Source organism: Oreochromis niloticus, linkage group LG12, assembly GCF_001858045.2.
Source record: "Oreochromis niloticus isolate F11D_XX linkage group LG12, O_niloticus_UMD_NMBU, whole genome shotgun sequence".
In the NCBI taxonomy this organism is placed as follows: Eukaryota; Metazoa; Chordata; class Actinopteri; order Cichliformes; family Cichlidae; genus Oreochromis; species Oreochromis niloticus.
The window spans coordinates 4761134-4780000 of NC_031977.2; the positions used below are offsets into that span (position 1 = coordinate 4761134).

The 18867-nt window shown below is 40.2% G+C and overlaps 1 long non-coding RNA gene across 1 annotated transcript; it reads right to left on the minus strand.

Moving 5' to 3' along the window:
* Positions 1-16627: 16627 nt before the first annotated feature.
* LOC112848307 (uncharacterized) lies at positions 16628-18049 on the minus strand. The gene is made up of 2 exons (XR_003222364.1): positions 17423-18049; positions 16628-17014 (listed from the first exon to the last, which is right to left on the minus strand). It is a non-coding gene; the product is annotated as an uncharacterized LOC112848307 (long non-coding RNA).
* Positions 18050-18867: the final 818 nt, after the last annotated feature.

Below are 18867 nucleotides of genomic sequence, written 5' to 3' on the forward strand. Positions count from 1 at the left end.
GAAATTAAAGCTGTCCTCAACCAGAAGAGGAGGGCCTTCAAATCTAAAGACAAAGAGGAGTTGAAAAGGGTGCAGAGAGAGTTGAGGGGACTGATAAGGAATGGGAAGGACAGCTACAGGCAAAAGATGGAGAACCAGCTTCAGCAAAACAACGTTGGTGAAGTCTGGAGAGGCCTCAGAACCATCTCAGGCCACAAACATCAGAACTCTCTGCCTGGGAGGGATGTGAGGTGGGCAAATGAACTGAATCATTTCTTCAACAGATTTGATTCAGCTATGAGGCAGTCTCCAACATCGGCTGCAGACTCACCCACCCCCACTGCTGCTGTTCCACCTCAGACACTTCACACCTCCTCTATTCACCCTGCTCACTCCTCCCAGCCCCCAACAACAGCATCCAATACACACTCAACACAAGGCTCCAGCCTGTCTCTCTCAACCACCCAGGTTAGGAGGGAACTGAGGAGGATTAAAGCCAAGAAGGCAGCGGGTCCAGATGGCATCAGCTCGAGGGTCGTCAGGTCCTGCGCTGACAAACTGTGTGGGGTGATGGAGCACCTCTTCAACCTGAACCTGAGGCTGGGGAGAGTCCCACAGCTCTGGAAAACCTCCTGTGTTTTTCCAGTGCCAAAGACTTCACGCCCCAAGGACCTCAACAGCTACAGGCCGGTGGCTCTGATATCCCACCTGATGAAGACCCTGGAGCGGTTGGTCCTGGCTCAGCTTCGGCGCCTTGTGAGCTCATCACTGGACCCACTTCAGTTTGCCTACCAGCCTGGCATTGGAGCGGATGATGCCATCATTCACCTCCTACCTACATCGTTCCCTCGCTCACCTGGAGACCTCTGGAAGCACTGTGAGAATCATGTTCTTTGATTTCTCCAGTGCCTTCAACACTATTCTTCCCTCGGTTCTGAAGGACAAGCTGGAGAACTCTGGAGTGGACCATCACCTCACTACCTGGATTTTGGACTACCTCACCGACCGACCACAGTATGTGAGGACTCAGGGCTGTGTGTCGGACAGGGTCGTCTGCAGTACGGGGGCCCCACAGGGAACGGTTCTGGCTCCGTTCCTCTTCACCATCTACACTGCAGACTTCTCCCACAACTCCACCCAGTGCTTCCTGCAGAAGTTCTCTGATGACTCTGCAATAGTCGGCCTCATCACTGATGGGGACGACAAGGAGTACAGAGGACTGACTCAAGACTTTGTGGACTGGTGCCAGCTGAACTACCTCCAGATCAATGCCAGTAAAACCAAGGAGCTGGTGGTAGACTTCCGCAGGCACAAACATCCTCCACTACAACCACTGAACATCCAAGGTATGGACATTGAGGCTGTGGACAGCTACAGGTACCTTGGTGTTCATCTGAACAGCAAACTGGACTGGACTCATAACTCAGACGCCCTCTACAGGAAAGGGCAGAGCAGACTGTACCTGCTGCGGAGACTCAGGTCGTTTGGAGTGGAGGGCCCACTCCTGAAGACCTTCTATGACTCTGTGGTGGCCTCTGCCATCTTTTATGGTGTGGTCTGCTGGGGCGGCAGCATCTCTGCTGGGGACAGGAAGAGACTGAACAGGCAGATCAGAAGGGCCAGCTCTGTTCTAGGATGCCCTCTGGACCCAGTGGAGGTGGTGAGTGACAGGAGAATGGCGGCTAAGCTGTCATCCCTGTTGGACAACATCTCCCACCCCATGCATGAGACTGTGACAGCACTGAGCAGCTCCTTCAGTGGGAGACTGCGGCACCCACGGTGTGGGACGGAGAGATTTCGCAGGTCTTTCCTCCCCACTGCTGTCAGACTCCACAACAAAGACTTTAACTGATCAAACACACACATCCACACATGTGCAATAACACTAATGTGCAATAACACTAATGTGCAATAATCTTTTCTGGCATCGTTGTATTTTTACTCAGTTGTATATAGCATTTGTATTCTATTTTTATCTTATTGTATATTTTATTCTATTTTATTCTACTGTATATAGTATTTTATTTTATTCTATTCTGTACAGTTGTGTACTGTATTTATTCTTATTTTATTTTATTCTAATTTTTGCTTCATAACTTTTGCACTGTCCACTTCCTGCTGTGACAAAACAAATTTCCCACGTGTGGGACTAATAAAGGTTATCTTATCTTATCTTATCTTATCTTATGGATTTTGTTCATACTCGTGCAGGTTAACTTGCATATTCCACAGTTATTGGTGATTCTGTAGAAACGATCACGTCATTCCTGTTTTTGATTGCCCCGCCCACCCACCCCCCAACTCCCATCAGTCCAAGGCCACCGCAGAGGGTGAATATACTGTGCAATAAAACATCAACTATAACCCAATTTCCTTCTCTGTAACTCTCCAGTTGCAGGACATTCTGGGTTCAATATTAGGTAATGACACACTACGTTAATACATTTTGCATTGAGCTGCCAGAAGTCAGGTTCTTATCAGTCCCTCCATCGTGGCTCAAGGGGCAGAGTCCCATATGAGAAGCCTTTGCCTTACAATCTCCAAACTTTGATCCAATACTGTCACAAAAGTTTTTATTGCCACTTGGATCTGATGGTGACAGTCCTGAAAAATTGATAAGAGTGGTGTGGAAGATATCATGAGGTGCCAGTGCAGTATTGATGCATTCATTCATCATTTATACTTGAAAATCGGATGGCAAGATTTCAAGTTTTGAATCAATTTTATATAATGTTGAAAGGTTTGAATTAGTTGAGTAGAACCTGATTTATATCTAAAACAAACCTTTGTGTCTTATCCTGTAATGGCTGGTAATTTGAAACTCATCTAAATTCTTTCTTAGTGCCTAAAATAATAAATGTACATTTTTCATATGAAAATATTGCCCATATATCAGGGCTGTTTCCTGTATCGAATACTGCGCTTTGTAAAGCATTTATTAAAGAGATAAGACAGTGGAGGAAGATAACAGAGGAGCTGAAGGACAGACGAACAGGTTAAGTGACATTTTGAGTTGCGCAGTGCTATAAATTTAGTTCTAGTGTACAGAAATGAAGATGTGCAGGATTTTTTCAGGCTTTCCTCATTAAGAGTTCAGGTAAGCAAGGCATGCTGTTCATTTGAACGCTGTACTTGATGATAATATTTGTATTTTATCAGTGTGAGAGTGGATTAAACTACTCTCCAACTAGAGAAACAAAAAGGTTAAAAGCATCTCCTGTAAAGATGCAGATGATTTAGAGTCAATATATACACTTGGTTTTAAAGATATGAGACCATAATTTTATTAATATGATTTAGAATTTAATGGAAATGTTTCTTTACAGATAAAAAAATAAATACATTCCCTTCATCCCTCACTTACCCATTTACCTTACTACAGCAGACATTATTATTCCAAACTGAACTATAGCTAACCTTAAATCCACTTTGATCAGTTGATATAGCTAATGAGATTTATTTAGAGAGCTTATATAAATCAGCATTTCTCATGCACGGCAACACCTTGAGAAAGAGCACATTTTTTTAGAAGAGTGACATTCACAGTTCTTCTTTGGGTTTAACAACCTTTTGTTGAAAATTCTAAACATATAAGCAAGTTTTGTCTTGATGCATTCTCAATCATCCAGGAAAGTAAATCTCCAAAAGTTGAATCTGTTCATCTGGACGTAGCGTTTTGTGGGAGAAACATTTCGTCACTCATCCAAGTGACTTCTTCAGTCTCAGCTGACTGCAGGTTTCCCCAAACCTTATAAACAGTACATTTGCATAATGACTGAAACCAGCCCACTGAAGGAACAATGGGCTGTGAGGTCAGTTCCTTAGTCATATTATGCAAATTCCCATGACCGTTGATCAACAATCACTGACAAAACGCAGATTCAACTTTTGGAGAAGCAAGTTTTGGTAAGAATTTTACTGAATGGTTGGATAGTCAATTTCTATGAATTATGAGCTTCCTCTTATAAAGGATGGTGCATCCTATGCTAAAGGTAGAAAGAAGGAAGCTCTATAATACATTACAATCCTTTCATATTTATATTTATAGAACTTTGCTAGCTTTTGGCTGCCATGAAGATACCTCTGGGCTACTTTACTCAGTCAGGAACTTTCCTGAACCAAATTAAGTATTTGACCCAACATAGACACACAGAGATAATGCAGATTGAGACACTATTCAGACAACCACAAAAGAAGGAATTTATGCAGATGAAGATACAGATTGATAATATTTAGGTAGGGTTAAGATCAAATCTCTGTGGACAGTACATGATGGTCAGTACTCCCAAATGAGCATGCCTTTGCTACCTGTCCTTGGTGGGTTTGTTGTCAATTTGGTCTTTGTCCCCAGCTCTGGGATTAGCAAAAATAAGCAAGATTTTTCCACTGTCAAGTATCACTGTGGCTTTGATTCACTCCATGATCATACTTTCTGGTATTTGTCTCCCTTCGTGCATCCTTCTGTTATCTCAGGAAACAACAGATCTCAGTAAATAGGACTTTTTTTTCTCCATCATCCACTTTGAAATGCATGTATGTCTTAGCAACCCCCAGCACCTTTCCTTGTTTCTCCAACTGAGAAATGCTTTCAGAACAACTACTCACCCACTAAGACTTCTACAAGATAGCTTTCCTTTCTTTTGAGTCTTGTGCTCTTTACTAGTTGTGTATATCTGATGTTTCTTTCCTATGTCTCAGTTAGCAGAATCTAATGTATTGATGATATCTCTGTGATCAATTTCCATAACTTGATATCTGTTTTGTAAGAGACCTCCTATAATTTTACTTAGTTCTGATCATGCCTCCCACTGACTTAGTACAGCTATACACCTGAATGAAATCCTGAATCCTGAAGATATGTGTTTATATGTTTGCACAATTACATTTTTAACACAATGGCTAGGTGTGACCTGGACTAATACTAAGTTTCACTTAGTATTAATCAGCTGGAGATTTCTCAATAGATAAACATGAATTTATGGTTGAATTTAAGGGTTATACTTTCTTAATGTCATGGTTAACACTAGTTCTGTCCAATTCTGCAGTTTTTTGTATTGCTCTGATCCCAAGTAAATACAGGACCACTACTGCCAAAACCAATACTGATATTTTTATATTCAAACTGGGTTTTATATAGACCTATGTACACGTGCCTGTCAATGAAGCACTTAGGGTCAGATTCAGTTGTTTGAATGTGCTAAAAGTGATAAATAAAATAGATGTGACTTGCTCATGGTGCATGTCTGCATTATATTTTCATTACTAAATAAATAATTAATTTAAAACAATTCAGTTTGCTTCACAATGAACTTGGAGGATATTAACAAATTACTGATCCTGTACCGCTAGTATCAACCCAATACCAAGACACATAACCAGCCTCAGAGGGTCACGAACGAACGTGCTCCCAGTGCCAATCCATGGCCCAGATAAATGGGAGGGTTACATTAGGAAGATATAATCAAATATGGGAATGCTTCAACAATGGCAACCAATCAAGTCTTGCGAAGTATGACAACATCAGCATTGTCTTATACAAAACAAAACTTACTATCTTGATGCAGTCGTGTAAGTTTTCGAGGTTTATGAACTTGGTTAAAACAGATGTACATAATGTTCACAGCATTTTTCGTATGTTATAGGAGGAATGATTTGCAATCAGGCCCTGCCTCTGAAGGTCGGCCACATTTCACAAGTCTAATTTTAAAAAGGGATAGGCCTAATGAAATCTACGAAATTAAAATATGTTGTCAGCGTAAGCTGTAGCTCTCTCCAGTGTTCTGCTGAAGAGTTGCTCCATTAATTGCAGTGCGCTGTGATTATTCACAAGGGTTTATAATTAGGAGGGAGTCAGGAGTGTTTTACGTTGGGTAATTGCATGTGTCTACCCACCGCCATTTAACTGGGGAGCAGTGAGCTACAGTACCATTGTCAAATCAAGGGAGGCTGCTTTGAACCTTGTTGCTTGAAATTGAATTCAAAATGCTCATCAAACAGATTGCTTTTTTGTGCACATCACTCTTAGAGATTCTGATAATATGCTGCAGAACCATTATCAATTTTCTGTTAAATTTGGGTGCAGCAGTCAGCTTCACACGAGTACTTTGGAGTAGAAGGTGAAAGCTACATAATATGCAAATTACTTGGTGTTTTTCACACTTTTAAATTCCAGAAAGAAATGTATAATCATTTGTGAAAGGCTGGGCAATTGGAAAAGCTTGTCACCTTCCATTTCTTTGTAAAATGAAATGAATAGGCTACATGCTATTTTATCTGGAGCTGAGTCCTGGTCTGACATGAGGGAATAAAGATACCGTAAAGCTCTGGGTTTTGAATATTTTTTGGGATCTGCTTTTGAAAAAGATTTCCTTGAAAGCTTTTATTGTATTTTCTTGTGTTACTCTGGTTGTAAGACCCTGCTTTCTCTAAATGATTTCCAGCAGTTTGAATGCTTTAGTAAAACTTGTCCACCCAAATATGACTGTTAACATTTCCCAACCACTCCTTTGGCTCTGCGTATCTACCATATGGTGCCATGTGGTGCTGTTGCACAGGCTGCTCAAAATGCAGAAAATTCTAATTAATTTTCCCCTATAAAGTCGGGGGCATCCATTTGGATTTGCATGACGTGTCACAGGAGCCACATGGGGACTTGGTGAAAGAGTGCAGGACCAGTTGAGAGCTACACCATGGACTGCTGCAGCAGCTGTTTTCCTGGATGTCTGTTTATAGAAAAGGTGCCTGTAAACTTGATGGGATAGAACAGTTTCCTCTTCTTTCATTCTCAGAGAGTCTACCTTGTACTGGTGCTAACTTGTCACAGACTCTATTGTGAGGAGCAAAGGGCTGGCTGCAAACCTTTAGCATGCTCTCCAGCAAACTGGATGAAATACCACCATGAAATAAGATGGCAGGAGACAAGACACGAAGGACGTCTGGTTCCTGTGCTTTTCATTATTCAGCAGCAGTGGTCACACAGCATAAGGCTGCATTTGTGTTCTATTTGGGATGTCATGTTATTGCAGTGTTGAAAATGTGCTTTGGAAAACAATTGAAGGAGATGGATTTAAATTTCTTGCACTGTAACTACGAGGAAAGACATTTTAGGTGGCTTATTCAACCTCTGAAATATTGGGTTGTTTGTGACTTTATCAATGGGAATAATCCTGAAATGGCTTTTACAATATTCTGCTGTGCTTCATGAAATACAGCAGGAGATGAGGTGGCCCTGTCAGTGCAGTGGAAGGAATGGCTAAGCCTTTGAGCAGGTCAAGGGTAGCAGTGAAAGGACTATGAATTTCCCATGTTGCGCATCATAAATATTCACATATAAAGAGAGAGAAGTTCCCATTGTCAGTACCCATCAGTGTTCAACACGAGGGGGGAACTTAGGAAAGTCTGTTCATGTTTCTATCAATGAAATAAAAAAACAGTACCTCACATGTAATTGATATCCAAAGGCAAGATTATTTTGTTTGTTTTGTATTTGTTGGCCATCAAAGAATGATCTTACTACACACTTACTAATCTGATCTTAGTATACACAAAAAGAAAACTAAAAATTGGAATCTTTCATGTATTTACTGGAAAAAAATCTGAAACAGACTGAATGTTGGGAAACTTAATTAACCTGTCATGATATTGAGTTTCTAGTCAGTTCCTGTGTTTTTTCGTTTGTTTGTTTGTTTGTTTGTTTGTTTGTTTTTTGAAGCTGTTTGGCTTTCCACTACTGTATCCAATTAGTCATTAATTTTCCTTCTAGAGAGTGTGTATTTATATACCTTAATAGGCAGGGTAGAATCCAGTTTTTTGGAATCTGCCTATCAATTCCGCTCACTGGTTCCACTTGCACTTGTGCTATAAACAGCTGAGTTCAGTTTGTGTACCAAAGAATGAAAATAGCGCTGTGGTCTACAGCATGGATATGGACAGTACTTGAATATTTATTGAACAAAAGGATGAGTGTGCGATGGTAAAGTAAAACAATTACCACATTAAGCTGCTAACTGAACTTTGGCTCTTTGCAAGCATCTGCACAGATAGCATGCTAACACAAAGCTAGCAGAGAACATATAGTGATGTTAAAGCTCAGTGAAGTTAGGGCTGCCCCCAGCCCAGCAGCCAGACCCTGATCTTGAACAGGTAACAAAAGCAGTGATGAGCAGTCAGAGTTAGGGATGGGTATCGAAAACCGGTTCTTGTTGAGAACCGGTTCCCACTCTTTCAATTCCTTGGAATCGTTTGCCATTTTTGCAAACGATTCCCTTATCGATTCCAGTCGCCCCGAATGACGTCACCACGTTGCGGAGCGTCGGAGCGTACCTGGCAGGAAACACGGCGCCTAAGCAGCTCAAACGCTTAAAAGTTTGTTTATACTTTACGAGAACGGATTGTCATCCGTTCAGGGCAACTTGCAATACTTGCAAAGTAGATATTTCATTAAGGGAGGAAACACTACGAATATGCAAAAGCATTTGCTCACAAAACACGCGATGAACTTAAATGAATGTCTTTAATTCCGCTCCGGACTCGTGAATCTCAACCCAGCAGAGGCAGCGGTAACGTTTGCACGTCATCTCCCGTTAATGCGGCAGGTAAATAATCAACTAACAGTGCATATTATGTTAGCGCGATCTGCTTTATTACAAAATCTGCCATTGTGCATTTAGGTGACCATGATGAGACAGACAGACAGAGTCTGGCTGGCGCTCGCTGGCAGTTGTCGCTGCAGTCTACCGGTAGCGTCTCTTTTCAGGCCCGCATGTCACCGAGCAGTGACTAGTTTGTGGTCAAAACCTTGCAGCCATTTGCCACAGCAGATGGTAAGTGAATGTGTTTAATTGTAGGCAGGGACATTACTGGATATTCTTGTGTAATTGCTACAGAATAATTTATGTTATACTTTGTTATTGCTACAGAAGAATATTTATTTTATTATTTTACGTTTACAATTTTCCCCGGGGACCCTGTGACACCCCATTGAAGAGCCGTAGGCTGTGGATCTCTTAAGATCTCACTGTTGGGTTTGTAAGGCCATGTTACTCCTAAATTTCTATCTTGTTGAAAGAGAAGATATAAAACAGTTCTAAGCTAATCGACCTTAGTGTTCTCCTTTTTAAAAACAAGAATCGATAAGAGAATCGATAAAGAATCGAATCGTTAAACAGAATCGAAAATGGAATCGGAATCGTTAAAATCTTATCAATACCCATCCCTAGTCAGAGTGCAGCCAGAGAAACAACAAATTAATGTAAATTTACTTAATGGTAAAGTTAATTTGTAATTAAATAATGTAATGCTATGTTTTTAAGAAAAGTAACAAGTAATGTGTAACATGTGTACATTGCTTTTTTGAGTAATGACTCCAACACTAATCACAACAAAGAGGAGAAATACCTCCAACCTGCACAACCATTTGACCATACAGCATGCAATTAATTTGCATGAATGTAATGGGTTTAATGTCAATGATCGATCGATATGAGAACTGATTAGGAACTGAATTGATGATATCAATAATAGAATCAGAATTTTTAATCAATTCCCATCCATATAGGCTACCAGATTGTCTTCTTTCTTTCTTATTCCTTGTTAAGTGTTCCAGAAAAAAAGTCTTAAAGAGCCTTTAAGTTTTTTCTTGTGTTCAATCTTTGCCATGTCTGTGTAGGTTCTCAGTCTTCCAAGTCATGGTAGTAAGAGCTTAAGAGCTCGAAAAAGAAAAGAAAAGAAAAGAAAGCAGCTGGACTTCTTTAAGTTTGTGAAGACATTTTACCTCTCATCAAGAGACTTGAATTTGTTTGCTTCGACTGCGTGGATTAAAGATTTGTATTTTCTGAATATTTGATTCCAATTATGTGATCAGATCACATACCCATGTTTAATTTTACCTTTGCAAACTATGAGCAAAAAAATCTGGTGACCAATCATGATTCGCTACACAATGTAAACGTGTCTTTAGAGGCTCATTTAGGAGCTTGACCCATTGCCCAGGTAAGAGGAATCCGGTCATTTCTTGACTTAACATCTTTGATAGTAATGATAATCAATGTTGTTATACAGTAAACAAACAAAGAATGATGGGCCGTCTTAATGTGATTATAACAGGGCCGTTGTATAAAAGGGGACAACGTCTATGTTGCTTTTTCAAGTTATATATTCTCAGCACTTTTAGGCTACAGCTGTAGGCATTTTAGTGTACAGTCACCATGGTAACTGAGATAGTGCATAATGCTTAGTAACAGATGGACTCTTCTCAGTTAACATGATTATTTAATATGATGTGGATTACATTGCATTCATTTTTCAGGTGTATCTCCTAGCACCTTCCAGTTTGTTTGTGTTTGTACAGGAAACACATAATTTCGAAGGATTTCAAAATTTATCAGATATTTGTCTGATTTTACCCAAGCTGCCATAAAGTACTATTATCTAATGACTTGATATGATTTTATCTGTCACTGCAGCCTGGCAACTCATATAGTGATCTATGAAATTGTTCTCTGTATATGCAGTGAACCAAACTGAATGCTTAATGGAGTAGCATATTTAGCCACTAGAGCAGGATGTTGTTGAGCCAAATGCACACACAAACAAACAAACAAATAGTACCCATGCAAATTCAAGCACAATTACACTGAAAAGTTTTTTGTAAATCTCCTTTTCATACATAAACACAATGACTGGTAAAGCAAAATTCAAGCAGACCTAGAGACTTGTCATCGACACCCTGGTGACCACCGCTCGCTACAGAAGGATTTCTTTACATGTGACAAGAGGCAGTTAGGAGAGTGAAATAGACTGTAAAAAGGTAAACAGTGCTGCACTTGAAACCTCCTTGGTAAATGGACTGGTTCTTATATAGCGCTTTTCTACTCATCTGAGCACTCAAAGCGCTTTACACAACTTGTGCATTCACCCATTCACACAAGCACATTTTCCTAAGTAACATTCACACACACATTCATACTCCGATGGATGCATCGGAGAGCAATTTGGGGTTAGTATCTTGCCCAAGGATATTTGGCATGCAGACTAGGGGAAGCCAGGAATCGAACCACCAACCTTCCGATCAGTAGATGACCTGCTCTACCACCTGAGCTACAGCCACCTTGCAACTGGTTGCTAGCAGGTTGCAGAAATTTCCATGAAAGATGCTGACTTGTCTGCAGACACTTGTCAAGTGCAAGTTTATAAAGTACAATGCAAATGGAGGCCATTCACTTTTAAATTACAAGCCAGAAACTGAGACTTTCTCAGTTTTTTGGGTTTTTTTGTTTTGGAAATTTTAAGTCCCAGTACAGCTCGGAGAGTAAATGATGGGCATTTGCAGACAAATCTGCATCATCCATGCAAACGATGAGCTTCTGTTTGTCTGCTAGTGACAAAAGCAGCCATGAGAAGTTTTTTGCAGAAGAACCCTCTTTCTGACCAATTTCAACAGGCAACAGGCAGCAACCACTTCCCAGCTGGTCGGGAGATGGACATTTTTCTCTAGCAAGCAAAAGTTACCAAGTTGTTGCTGACTGGACTCTGCCCCTGTGTGACTGAGGCCTCACATACTGGGTGCACCAGAAATTATGTCCAAGCACACTAATCAATGTCAGTTTGTTTTTGTTTGTTGTTTTTGTACTGTCTGTGTAAACAGATGCACCTTCCTCATTGTGTACATAAAAAGCGCACCTATGCTTGACGGTGTTGATGCAATGTGTTTTTACATTGCATCAACATTTACCACTTAAACAAAAGCTGAGTGTAAAAGGAGATCAGAAAATCTCTGTTTCTAAATTGACATAGAATATGATAGCCCAGCTCATGTGCTCATTATAATACTTTCCACCTTTCAACCTGTAAATAGCTCAGTATCATTTTACTTACTCTTCACATATAAGGGACACTGCAAAAAGGAGGGGAAAAAAAGTAAGCAGCATATAATATAATTAACAATATGGAACTCGGAACTTGGAACTTGTTTCAAGCTTTGAAAAAAATATACAAGCAAAATTAAACTTAAACGCAGATAAAGTTTTATTTCTTGTGTATTTTGTGTTCTTGTGTGTTATTTAAACAACATCACATGTGGCACGAAAGCAGAAATACTTGCAGTTTCTGATATGGTTTGTCATAGTTGAGGAGTCAGTGGGCTGTGCAGCCTTCCTGAAGATGTCAGAAAAGGCTGATGTTTGCTAGTTTATACTTTCCCCTATTTCCCCTGTCACAACATGTTCCACAAGAACACTTACCGCACAGCAAGGTTCTTTGAATGCTGCTTCACGTTGACATTGCTCTCCATTAGGCAAGTGTCCCTGCTCCAAGCAACACAGAGCATGCAGTATGATGGAATGGGCAGAGTGAAGTCAATGCTTTCTGTGGATTAATATGTATTATTAAGATTTAATATCTGACAGCCTGACTTTTTTCCCATAATGTACAGAAATGTGGTAAAATCACTTTCTGTCATCTGTGCATCCAATAACTCAACATTTTATGGCAGTGACAACCTCTGAGGAAAATAAAGTCAATATGTAAATACAGGAAACTGCAGTTTCTCTAGTGGCGTTGACTCCCATGTCACTCCTTAATATCTACATTGAGTAAAGTTTTAATGACACATCTGTTCATCTGTAATATCATCTCTGTTTCCATGGGTCTATTAGTTCTTACCTTTACTAATTTCATTCACTTGACCTGGTCACTTTGTGCCATTGGTGCCTTTCAGAACAGTTTTAATGGAGTAACCTAACAATTAAAGGGATTTACTGATTCTTTTATAGCACTTTATACAACATGCCTCATCACCATTCACACAAGCACTTTCTTCTATGCTTTCAAATGCTTTCTAACTAACATGCACACTCAAGTGGATGCATTGGAGAGCAACTTTGGGTTAGTATCTTGTCCAAGAATATCTGGCATGCAGATTGTCTGAACCACCAGACAATCTGACCTGCTCTACCTCCGGAGTTACAGCCACCCCAATTAACATGGCTTTTTGTGTAATAAAGACGTTTGCGATCTAATACAGCTGTGAGGAATTCTAGCATTTAATTATTCTGTTAGCACTAAAAACCAGTAACTGTGTCTATGTTTTGCAGTTGAATAGTTTATGGATGCAATTGACTAACCTTGCTAAGTTTGCTAGTGTTAGCTGATAACCATAGACAACATCAAACACAGAGTCAATAAAGTAGAAGTAAAAATAACTACAAATAAGAGGCAAACCAGGTTGTAGTGCGAATCGGTTGATTAACTTATTGCAGTTACAGTGCTGATGTAAACGTCTATGATTGTTGGGAGCAGTTCTGATTGTACAGTCTGACAGCTGCAGGGAGGAAGGACCTGCGGAAACGCTCCTTCATGCATCTAGGATGCAGCAGTCTGTCACTGAAGGAGCTCTGCAGTTCAGCAACATTTCCATGCATGGGGTGGGAGACTCTGTCCATCAGAGATGTTATTTTGGCCAGAGTCCTTCTGTCTCCCACCACCTGCACTGGGTCCAGGGTGCATCCCAGAACAGAGCTGGCCTTCCTGATGAGTTTATCCAACCTCTTCCTCTCCGCTGCTGATATACTGCTGCTCCAACATACAACACTGTAAAAAATGACAGATGCCACCACAGAGTCATAGAAGGTCTTTAAAAGCGCTCCCTGTACTCCAAATGACCTCAGCCGCCTCAGCAGGTAGAGTCTGCTCTGACCCTTCCTGTAAAGAGCATCAGTGTTGTGGCTCCAGTCCAGTTTATTATTCAGGTGAACACCCAGGTACCTATAAGAGTCCACTATCTCAATGTCCACTCCCTGGATGTTCACCGGTGTCAGTGTGGTGGGTCTGCGTCTCCGGAAGTCCACCACCAACTCCTTGGTTTTCCCGGCGTTGATCAGCAGGTGGTTCTGCTGACACCAGTCAACAAAGTCCAGAGTCCACTGTCTGTACTCAGAGTCGTCCTCGCCTGTGATGAGACCGACTATGGCAGAGTCGTCAGAGAACTTCTGTAGGTGGCAGCGTGGGGAGTTGATGGAGAAGTCTGCAGTGTAGAGGGTGAAGAGAAACGGTGCCAGCACAGTTCCCTGTGGGGCCCCCGTACTGCAGACCAGCGTGTCAGAGACACAGCCCTGTGACCTCACATACTGTGGACATTCTGTGAGGTAGTCCAGTATCCACTGGGACATGTGGTGGTCCACTCCCGATAGCTCCAGCTTGTCTCTCAGAAGTTGTGGCTGGATGGTGTTGAAAGCACTGGAGAAATCAAAGAACATGATCCTCACAGTGCTTCCAGGCTTCTCCAGGTGAGTCAGAGCTCGGTGCAGGAGGTAGATGATGGCGTCCTCCACCCCAATGCCAGGCTGGTAAGCAAACTGCAGCGGATCCAATGAAGACCTCACCAGGGGGCGCAGATGGTTTAGAACCAACCTAGAGCAGAGTGAATGAGAAAGATCATAATTGTGTCCTCATTAGAATAGGGATTTGCGTTGATGTGTGGGACTGTAGCCTATAGGTTTATATTGTTAAATGGTAATAATGAGACAAAATATTTTAGGTCATTTTATGGAGAAATGCAAAAGTAATCTAACAAGTAGTGTAACAAATTACTTTCTCCTGCAATTAATTAAGTAGCATAGTGCATTACTTTTAAGAAAAGTGTTCTGTGTAATATGTGTAATACATTACTTTTTTGAGTAACGGCCTCAACACTGACACTAACACAGCACGCATTTATTTTAGCATAAAATTTTGAAAGGTGGCTTAGCGATTGTGGTGACTCTCAAAGTGGAGCCAGTGAGAACCCAGTCAGAATCCATGAGAACTTATACGGGATTGAATTGATAAGTGATATAGATAATTGAATCAGAATAGCTGAATCCTTATCAGTTCCCATCCCTACCAGAAGCAATGTCCATGTTTTATAATATCTAAGCTTGTAACCTGGCAGACCAACTCTTGTCCAAATATGGTCACTTGTGGTGGCAGAAGAACACTAATGCTGAAGCTTTTATATAGACTCAATAAAAACAAACCCAGGCCAAAACAATAGTGATGTCACAGAGGTTCCTAATAGATCCAAGCTAACTGAAAAAATATGGTGTGGTAAAACAAGGTGAATTTACCACTACAGTGCTATTTCAGAGTCATATGTGAAGCAAGGCCTATTAGTGCATTTCAAAGTAATATATCTTTTGACTGTTTGCCTCTTTGAGAAGAACTCATCATACCCTTTCTGTCACATCAGCATCCATCAGCCCCGAACACAAACATATCAATCAAACCGATGCTATCTGTAATCCTATCTGATGTGGCAATCTGTGTTCAATGGTCTGCCACCTCGTGATTACCAATTCCCACGCAGAGATGAAAGCTATGCTGCCATGGACGGACTGGAGCTCAATGTGCCAAACAACCTTGCTCCCAAGGTGCCTCTGCAACATTGTTACATGATGATGGTCCCTTTATAAGCCAGAATGACTCTGGCGCACCCGCAAAGGAAATATATATAGATGAGTGCAAATAAGCAGATGTTGCAAAGAATTAAAGTTCTTTTACAGGACTAGCAAGTTCACACTTTAGAGAGACCACAATAAATTGTTAAAACAAGTAATACCTACTATATTTTAACAAGGAACAATATTCAAAGGCTCTGTTTAATAGGCTTACTTATGATGCAGTGAGCAAGGACTGAAGAATAAAAATAAACCAATAAAAGATACATTAAATCCCATTATGTCCAGTTCAGTATTAAAACATCTATCTAATAAATGAAACACTTTCTCTCGCTCTTTCACTGTGTATGTGTGTGTGTGTGTGTGTGTTCTTTGCTTTTGTTATAAACAATTTATTTTATCTACTTCAGACTGGGCAGATGTATTGCTGGGGGACCCAAGGACATTAAGTTTCGAATTTGAAGTTTGAAGAAGAACAGTCCTCATGATTAAGCTAAAGGTTTTCTGTTTGGTGTATCAACAATCATCCACCCTGTCTGTGAACAGGTAAAACAGGCACAGAGCCCCAAGCCAAGAGGGGACCCCTGAGGAGGATAATATTTACCAGACAGCATATCTGATATCTTAAAATGGACCTACTGTATTAAGTGTGGCATTTCATCTATCCTAAATTAATAGCAATTTTAAAAAGCATCGCATTCATAATTTAATGCATATTGTCAGGGAACGGTTATATAAGATTAAAAGGAAAGATGGGAGAGGTCTGAGGCATGAATTTATAACAGCTAAAAATATGATTAGATAAAAACAGTCATGTGGAAATTGATTAAACAGGCCTATGCTGGTAAAACAAAATTATTCTTAAATGCCCATAAAAGTCTGTGTTGACAGCTACTTAGTAATTTACAGCTGTGGAATTGGTGTTGTAATACAGCAACTGAAGACAGGAGAAAAATTATTATTATTATTTTTGTATGAGATATTGCTAAAAGGGACCTAAAACACGTGACCATATTCATATACAGTATATGCTATTACAGTGATGAATGCTTAGACTAAACATGGCCATTGTTTTAATAAAAGAATCAGCATATCTGTGTAACCACCGACTCATTTTAAATAGTTTAGGACAGCCAAACTACAGACCAGTTGCTAGGTTCGGCAGGGCTACAATAGAAAGCGAGGCGAATACGGAATGAAATGGCTGGAGACAGGAATTTGAGCAGCAACGGTTATTATTTTGCACAAAAATGAAATAAACAAGACGCAAATTCCACATTGACAGTAGTAATGGTAATAATAACAATAGCAATAATCAGAATAAGCCGGCAACAAAAATAACCCCAAAAATAGTCATTTGAGCTCAATGTTCAATTGTCTTTTTGTCTTTGGTCATTTGTCAAGTCAGAAATTCTTAGTCTAGTTCTTTTTCTCTTCCGTTTGTGGTTTGTGTGTTACCACTTGGGAGTCTCCGTCGAGGAAGAAGAGTGAGTTCCTCTGCAAAGTTCAGTCCGGGCTCAGGCTCGCCATCTCCATCCGGAGAGAATCCATCGTAATCCAGAATCTTAGTTCCTTCCACACGAACAAGGGAAAAAAAACCTAGCCTGCACAACAATATTAACATTATTGCACACAGCCAGCTCCGTTTCTTCTCTCGTATCACAGCTATAGCTTCAGTTCTTTATCTTTTCCACATTACCACAGTAATACATTACATGCATGCTTTGAATATATCTCTCGTTGTACATGAAATTATTTTAACCATGTAAAACAACAAATGAATTTCTCGTTCTCTTTTTAACCATGAAATTGTGATTAATAGGTATAAACAGCAAGATAATAGATTTTTTTCAATCATCCTTCAAGTATACTAACAAATTCTACCACAAACAGCATTTCCATCGTTTTTTAAACAGCAAATTACCACTCGCGAATCGGTATGAACAGAAGAAACAACTTTTAGCAACAGACTAACACATTTTTATTCTTTCAAACACATGGGCTCAACTCACCAAAATGTTAGAAAATTCCGCATGAGCTATCCGTGGCCTGTCTCATCTACTTCCACGTGCGAAAAGACCTAGCTCATGTGAAATGATGGTCTGGTGTTTTGGAAGACGGGACTAAAACCACCTTCAACCAATGAAAAAGGCATTTATCCCTTGTGATCCGGCAACAGGAAAAATAAAGTTTGCTGGAGGATCACACTTCCTTTTTTCAAAATAAATGTTGCTTTTCAAAATAAAAGACTGAAAATACATTTATACAAATAAAGCGAAAACAAGAAAAAAATAACAAAGGCAGTTTTCTCTACCGGGTTACATCTGCATGTAATCTGTGTGAGGCTTCTCACTCTTCTTAAATGGTCAGTTTCAGGCAGCTTTTTTCTGTTCTGGGTTCTTTATTATGTCATTTACAAGGGACGTTCCTAATATGGTGATCTTAGCTTTGTAAACCATTGTGAAGGCTAATTAATTAGAAGAAGTCTTGTTTGTCTTGACAACAAAGGGAGAGAGTTTCTGACAGAGAATTAAGATAAGGATTATTTGTAACTGTGGCCTCGCTGTTTCGTGGAATTTTCTGTGTGCAATTTTGCATGCTGTTTTTTATTTATTTTTTAAAAAAATTTTTTACAGCGCATTGTGTTCTGCGTCCCGATTGGCTGTAGACCATTGTTCAATTCAATTCAATTCAATTATTTATATAGCGCCAAATCACAACAAAAGTCGCCTCAAGGTGCTTTATATTGTACAGTAGATAGCACAGTAATAAATACAGAGAAAAACCCAACAATCATATGACCCCCTATGAGCAAGCACTTTGGCGACAGTGGGAAGGAAAAACTCCCTTTTAACAGGAGGAAACCTCCGGCAGAACCAGGCTCAGGGAGGGACGGCCATCTGCTGCGACTGGTTGGGGTGGAGGAAAACAGGATGAAAGACATGCTGTGGAAGAGAGACTGAGAGTAATAACAGATATGATTCGATGCAGAGAGGTCTATTAACACATAGTGAGTGAGAAAGGTGACTGTCAATCAATCTCCTCAGTTCCGTGTCTCCTGTACAGTACAGAATGCTGGGGGGCTTCCAGGAGGTATTACAGAACTGAAACACCTCAACTGGCTCCTTTTAAATCATAGAAGAAGCAACTCTACTCTGAACCACTTCAAAATGACCAAACTCCTATCCTATCTCTAATGTTTAATTTATTCCAACATCCTTTGTGGAGTTTACTCCACACGTACACGAGTATTTTTTAAAACAGAGATTTTCCGTTTTCGTTTAAAAAAATTTTCCATCCTCATGTGCAGTTTTAAAAGACTATTTCCATCCACATGCAGACACAAAAAACGAAGTCAAACGCTTTCAAGGACATGCCAAATCCTAACCGTGTAGAAATGTTGGCCAATCAGAAGTCTAGAAGCCTGGGAGAGAAAGAGTAAACAGGGTCACAAAAC